This window comes from Cryptomeria japonica, chromosome 11 (assembly GCF_030272615.1).
Source record: "Cryptomeria japonica chromosome 11, Sugi_1.0, whole genome shotgun sequence".
Taxonomy (NCBI): domain Eukaryota; kingdom Viridiplantae; phylum Streptophyta; class Pinopsida; order Cupressales; family Cupressaceae; genus Cryptomeria; species Cryptomeria japonica.
The window spans coordinates 563,094,339-563,102,686 of NC_081415.1; positions in this window are offsets into that span (position 1 = coordinate 563,094,339).

The following is an 8,348-nucleotide window of genomic DNA, read 5'->3' on the forward strand; positions in this document are numbered from 1 at the left end:
GAAGTGCACAAAGAAGAAAAGACAAAAGCACACTTTGGGTTTTCGGTACTTCAAAACTTCAAAGTGAAAAAACAAGAAACACAAGGAGAAGGGAAAACAAAACAAAAAAGGGGGGACCCCCATTTATATGCATGAAATGGAGGGTGGAGTATGCAGAGCATAACAAATGGCCACTCTCTGGGAAAAATGGGTCAAGGCATTTTAGAAATTCAGAATTTGCGCCTGGCTTTTGATGTTCAAGGCTACTATCATTTAGCAAGACACATAAAAGAATAATTATGGTTAGGAAAGAGACAAAGATGGCACAAGATATACCCAAGAAACTCATAAGTGTGTTCTTTGATTAATTACCTCACCTTTTCAACCCTAAAGGTAAACCAAGAAATTCATATGCAAGCTACATGAGTGAAATTGATTGAGTATCTCGTGCAAGGTTATTCTGGGCATAGCTCTATTGCCAACCGAATATCTATAGCCCTAACAAAGTTACCTCAAGTCCCCTTCAAATATTTCTCCACTACCACCTAGGCATCTATATCCCCAATGGAGATATTTGAAATACCCAAGTAAGTTGAGGTATACATATTGAAAGTTCTTTCGTTTTACCCAATATTAATCTTGATTTTTGGTCTTTCTTTTCTTTTCATCTTATCTTCTCTCTTTTTAGAGTCTTCTCTTGATAATTTCTCAACTTTTAATGTAATTAAGCTCTAGACTGGTTTGGGAACCATGGCGGACAACAATAAAATCTCTAAATTTTGGATTTCAGGATTGGGTTGGGGACCATGGTGAAAAATCATTTAGCTAATAGTGAAGTTATGAAAAGCTAAGAGAAAGTCTCCCAAAAGTTGCATTATCATGCAAAGAATAATTTCCTAATGGATTTCAAACCCTAGGAAATGATTCCCTAACACAGAAGAAAGAAACACAATGACAAGAAAAGAAGAAAGCACAAAACAGGAAAACAAAGAAATGGAAAACTAAACTACTATGGTACAAAGAATTGGGCTAGACAAGGATCATTCAGAATAATGTTTGAGGAACTAACTGTTCATAGGTAATGGTACAGGCTCTCCAGTCAAGGAACTCAACCTAAATGTGTTCTCACCAAGGATGTCAATATTTTGATAAGGTACTAACCATAATCTCTCAAACTTAAGATGTTTTCCCCTATTTTCTCTGGCCTTGTCCCATAACGAAACCAAGTTAGAGATCTTGAATGCTTTCACCTCATCTCTCTTATCAAACCATCTTTTGACTACAACTTGATGTTTAGTAGAATGTTGCAAGGTGTTGATCCTTTGTTCATCCAATTTCAAAAGATTTAGGAGGCGAACTTCAACCTGATCTTCGATTTCAGAATCTTTCATGAGTTGGAGCTTAGGGATCTAGAGATTGACAGGGAAAAATGGTTCTTGGTTGTACACCAGGTAGTAAGGGGATGTTCCTAGGCCATCTTTGACATGGGTCCTATTAGCCTATAGAGCATACTTTAGCTGATTGTGCCAGTCCCTGGGATTCTTTTCTAACAACTTCTTGAATAACATCAAGGAGATTCTTCTTGGTAGATTAAACTATCCCTTTCCTTTGCGGATAGTAATCAGAGGAAAATTTAAGAACCACCTTAAACTCATAAGACCATTGCATTAATTATGCTGATGTAAAGGTAGGTCGTTATCACATACTAGAGCAAATGGCATTCCAAACCTTGTAACAATCTTATCTTTGAGGAATTTGATGGTTGTCTCTATAGTGCAGTTCTTGCAAGCACGCACTTTCTCCCACCTAGTATAGTAATTGGTGGTGGCTAGGATGAACTTGTTTCCAACAAATGAATTAGGATTGATGAATCCCACAAAATTTAATGTCCATTGAGTGAATAGCCTCACCTCATATACGGGTTGCAAGGGCATGTCTGAATTTCTCTCTCTAGTAACAGTTGTTTGGCAGGTATGACAATGTCAGACATGGTGATATGCGTCTTTCAATATGGTAGGCCTGTAGTACCCTTCCTTAAGGATTTGATGAGGGATTACATCTACAGATCCATGACCCATTCTATATTTTTCATGAAACTCCTCGATCATCTTTTAAGCCTATTGTTGATCATGACACCTAAGATAGATGCATTCGTAGTTCCTACAGTAGAATACCAAGTCTTTAATTATATAGCTGACACTCTTGACTCTGAGTGCTCTTCTCTAGGAAACATTTAATCATTCAGGACACTTATTATTGAGTACAATGTAAACCAAATTGATGTACCAAGGGTCTTGAGTAAAGGAGTTCACGATATAATGTTGGCACTGTATGTGAGCTTGAGACAATCCCTGTCCTCTGACGAGATTCATTGGTTGCATTTCTAAATGAAACTCTTGTAGAATAGCCATCCATTTAGCTTGGCGCTCTTCGAGTTCACTTTGCATTAGTAATGACTTTACCACCTAATCAGGGACAATAACATACACCTTACTACAAAGGATGTAATATCTAAACTTCTTGATTGCACGTACCATGGTGAAGGCATATTTCTCCAATGTTGATTACCTCTCTTCAATGTTCTTCAATGGTGAAATCAAGAAGGCATTTGTCTTTTTGTCACCATCTTTCCTTTGAGTGATCACAACAATACATGAATGCAAAGAGACAAAAGAGTAAATGCAAAATGGTAGGGTGTAGTCTGGACTGGTCAATATAGGAGCTTCAACAATTGACTATTTGATTTGGTTGAAAACATCCTTAGCTTCTAGGCTCCATTAAATCTTTGCATTCCTTTTCATCATTTCATTGAGGGGCTTGATGATTTCTGTGAACCCAGTGGTAAACTTTCTAATAGAATTGATCTTTCCAACTTGAAAGACCACATTTCTTTCTTACTGCCTAGAATTTGGAGGTTTAGCAATGCCTCTACTCTATCGGGATCGATGGATATCCCTCTCTCAGATAGCACATGACCCAACAACTTCCCTTTAGATAATCCAAAAATGCACTTCTAATATCTTACATAGGTGATTGGGATGGTCCTCACGCCTTTTGAAAAACATGATAAGGTCGTCCATATATATGATTATGCATTTCCCAATCAATTCTTTGAACTTTGTATCCATTGCTCTTTGAAAGGTAGCACTGAAATTTACTAAACCGAATGGCATGTGCTGATATGCGAAGGTGCCCCACTTAGTAGTGAATGTTGTCTTTAGGTGGTCTTCATAGTTAACTAGCACCTAGTTGTAGCATGAGTAGCCATTAAGAAATGACATCATTTGTGACCCATTCATGATTTGAAGGACTTCATCAAGAGATGGAAATGGGTAATTATCCTTCCTAGATGCTTTGTTTAATTTGCAAAAATCCAGACACAGTTGAATCTCACCATTTTTCTTTTGGATAGGGACTATATTCATGACCCATGTTGAGTGCCTGACTAGAAAGATAATCTTAGCAATCAGAAGCTTTTGCACTTTCTTGAAAATGAGGGGTTTAATGAGAGGGTTGAGTAATGGACGTTGTTTCTTCCTGAACAAATTTGCATTGGGCTTTAGAGGGATGTATACACCTAAAAATGGTATGAAGATAATTAATTAAATAAGCAATTATTTAATTAATCCCCCTTCCTAATTTAATTGAATTCATTAAGCAATTTGATTAAATTCCCCCTTTCATCTACTTATTAATAAATCTAAGGATTTATTTAATAGGTTCATTTCATAATCCCTTTTGATTAATTAATCCCCCCCCCACTTCCATTAATTCTTCTAATCCCCTAATTAATTAAAACAAATCAATTTATGAGTTGTTGAGAATGATAACTCAATGATGAATGAATAGTACCAAACCAATACTGAGAGGGGGGGGTGAATCCGTATAGATAAAATACAGTCCTAAATCGGTTCAATGGCAATCACTTCAAATGACTGGCAAACAGTGACACCGGTTGAAACAAAGTGCAACCGGTAAAACCCAAAACAACTAACACAATCATAAACCAGTTACTCACTTAGCTTTCCACTCAACTCAAAACTACACTACCATTTCACCCTTATGCATGAACAGGTAATCTTATCATCATATCTTCACAACAGCTAGTTCAACATGTTGTATTGACAGGCATAAAACATAGAACCATCATATGCTTAACAAGCAATAACAAAGCATCACAAGATAAAATCATTACACATGACACACATATTTTTCACGTGGAAACCCAATTGGGAAAAATCACGGTGGGGATGAATACCCACAAGCTGTTTTTGAACTCTTTGGAAGTCCACTCTGTTAGGAGCCTTGTCCGGTTAAAGACATTACAAAAGGTTTTGCTAGGAACCAATCCTGTTAGAGATCACCCAGTTAAGGGATGGCTACAATAACCAATTAAGGGTTAAACCCTGTTAAGGGTACCTTGTTAGAGGATTTCAAGAACTCAATAGCTAAAGGATTTCCAGAGCTCTCTAGCTTTCCAGATCTCAATAACTTCGAGTTACCTTGTTAAGGGATTTACAACAAGCCGGTTAAGGCTACCCTGTTAGGGGATTTTCCAACTATTGAGGTGGTTAGAGATCAACAGGTATTACAATGATCTGGTAACAACACTCAATGCCAATGCAGATCCGCTTAAGCTCCTCTTCACCTTCTGCACTTACACTCTGCAGGTACCACTTCTCTCCTCTGGTCTGGCAAGAATCACGTATCCCTTCTCTTGGATACTCACACACAACTTTTGCCAACAAACTCTGAAAGAATCACAACATCGACCTTATAAGAGAATAGACAGGTCGATAGCATAAACCCTAAACCCTAGACCTGTTAAGTTAAGGAATTCAAATGGTTCAATCCTGATCGTTGATCATACTATATTAAATGTAACAGATCTTGAATAAATCTCAAGACATTCTCCATCGTTCATTATCCACCAATTTCATGGCGGTTGATAATCCATCATGCGTTTTCACCGTTTACAAACTTCGCACATTCTTGAGGTAGATAGGGATAGTCTTCTTCATCCAAAATCCTTCACGTGCACAAGGCTGACATGGCAACATGATCTTTTCTTTGTTATACTGCTAACTCATCACACAAATATCACCGATTGAGTCACACAGGCTTGAGGTACTCCAACCGGAAATCCTGTAGTGGAAACTACCTACCAACCGGTAGTCATATAATGCTTCCATGTGCCGATTCCCATGACTATATGCCAGTTCACCTTGACATGCTGGTTCACCTTGAACAAATATACCGCTTTACTTTGGCATATATACCGGTTCTCACATATGCCAGTTCATACCTCTTCAACATATTGACATCAATGACAACATACAATGTCATTATGTCCACATACCGGTTCACATAATGCCAACAGAGAATTAATTAGTCTTTTCCTATTATTTGAATTTTTAAATTCAAATTACCCACATGCCTCCTTATCCTAACCTCCTATGGTGTGGATATTTTCTTCTTGAGACACATGGCACTTTGGCCACATGTCTCCTCTCTTGAACACTTGTCACCACATAGATGACAAGTGTCTCTTCCTCCAACCTCTTCTCCAACCTCCTCCAATTTCACCCTTGATATCTTCAGACTCAATCTTGACCGTTGATTCCTGCCACCTCACCCCTGGCCTTGGAAATCCTATAAATATCCCCCATTTTGGAGAAATAAGGATCCCATCTCATTTTCATCTTATGCATTGTTACTATAGGCATATATCTTCTAGCATATTATTTGAGCATTGTTATTATAGGCAATTGCATCTTAGATTTAGTTTAATTTGATCATTTTCTAGCATAATTGTTGAATCATGTAGCTTAATCAATATTTTTTATAGCTTAATCATGCATATCATTAGTTTAATTAGTCTCTTGGATCAATCTAGAATAATCAATATAATCTTTGCATATCATTATCATTTCAAATCCTCTATCTAGGTGTAGTCAAGTCACTGGGATTGCTTATCCAGATCTGAGAGCAAATCCATACTCGCATCTCTTAGGAGGCAATATATCACTTTTTCATGGTTTTATCTTTCTTTTGCTTATGATTTGTTGACCATGCTTGTAATGATCTATTGAGTGTTTTGTGTTGCAGCTGTAGGTATCACACTTCTCATAGAGAATGACAAGGGATAGTATGGGTGATGATGGCAGTGTCAAAAGTTTTCAAATCCTCATACCTTCAAGCAATTACATCTATATATTATTTCAAAAATTTATGATTTCCTTTCTTTCAACTTTGATACAGGTTTTGCTAATGAAGACTATCTTTTCTTGACCTTCTGGACCAATATTGTATGGTTCATATTTCCTAGCATCTGAATCTATAGTCATCTTCTCTTTCACTCTGCGATCAAAATCAAAGAGTTGTTCAAGAGTGACCATCCCCTTGGGAATGATATTTGTGGTGATGTTTATAATTCCTTTAGCATCTTCTTCACCATTAAGGTCATCCTCATCTATAATCCGGTCCTCAAAGGCTTCTTAATTTGCCAAAAAGGCCAAAATGTGCCTATCATCTTCAAAGACTTGAAAGTGTGTGATGTTGGCTGATATTGCTGAAGTGGGGACTCACTGATTGGTTCAAGGGTGCTAGCAGCCACTGCTAGTGCATCTTGTATGGAATTTTCAATGTGGGGCACCAACTAGATGTCAAAGGCCTCAAAGTCCTCTATGAGGCTCCAAACCCAATTTTGATAAGACACTAGCCTCTTATCGTGACATGCATACTGGCTTCTTATTTGTTTGATAATGAGTTCTGAGTCTCCTTGTACCCTTATAGCTTTGGCTCCTTTTCCAAGAGCCAACAATAGTCCTTGTGATATTTTGCCAAGATCAAGGGCACAATGAAAAGCATAAAAGAGAGACAAAAGAATGACAAGAACAAACTATATTCTCATCAATATACAAATGATCAATTGGATTAACCAATACAATGAATATGGGCCTACTTATATAGGCAAGGCCATATGGATGTACGAGCACACAATCATGACATGTGGCTCAATGAGAAACAAGGGTAGGTAAGAAATACTAGGCGTAGGTAGGAGAAATAATATAATATTCCACAAGAGATGGATGACCCACGTAATGTGGAGTGTAACAACAAAATAAGACCACAAAAGGTGGAATTTCTCCTACAAGCTATATCCCTATGTGCACACTTCCCTAAGTGTCTCAAATCCAAACTACGAAGAGATGCATAATCCTAAGTTAACTTAAGTAAAGTGTAATAATATTTATGATGAATATTTATTTACACCGACACCCCCCCTTAAGTACAACTTAGGGGAATGAAGACTCAAGTCAACAACGCAAGATGGGTCTCGACTACTAGGCCATGATACGTACCCATGTACAATATGCAAATGCAAGCAAAATAATACAATGCAATCTCTCAAAAACGGAGAAAGGGAGAAAATCCAGTGGGAAAAAACTCCCCCTAAAAGAGAGATGAATGTACAAAAGACTCTCAAAGAAGAAGGACAAAACCTCAAAGAGGAAAAAGTCCCCCCCATAAGAAAGGAAGGAGAAGTCAGCTGACCCCCCCTAATTAGACATCCCGCACCCCCAAGAGAGCTCACAACTACTGGAACTTACTCTCGGTAAAGGTTTGGTGAATATGTCTGCAACCTGCTCCACTGTAGGACAATACTGCAAATCAATGACCTGCTCCTGAATCAGCTCTCAGATATAGTGCTTATGGATCTTGATGTGTTTGGTCTGCTGGTGTTGGACTGGGTTCTTTGAGATTGCAATAGCACTTTGATTGTCACAATGTAGAACTGTCAGTCGTGGAGTGGTGAACCCAAACTTTGTGAGAATCTGCTGAAGCCAAATGGTCTCAGTCGCTGCGTTAACAACTCCTCAATACTCAGCCTTAGTCCAAGAGAGAGAAATAGCATGCTGCTTCTTGCTCTGCCAACAAATGGGGCCTAAACCAAGGTGAAAACTGTAACCTGAAGTAGACTTACGATCATGAAGATCGCCAGCCCAATCAGAGTCTATGTAACCAACCAAGCGAAGTCCTGTGCCTACTGCATAGTGAATCCCATAGTGATGTGTACCCTAGATGTAATGAAGGATGCATTTGGCAGCTTTCCAATGAAGCTCATGTGGTTCCTGCATGAAGCAGGAAACCATGCCAACTGCAAATGAAATATCAAGGTGTGTATGAGTCAAGTAGATGAGACTACCCACAAGTTGACGATACAATGTGGCATCAACTGGTGGAGAAGAACACTGAGCCTCAAGCTTGACTCCTAAAAGAAAGGGAGTCGGTGCAGGTTTACAATCAGCCATATGAAAGCATGCAAGTAGACCAAGAGCATACTTGGGCTGCAATAGTGTAATCCT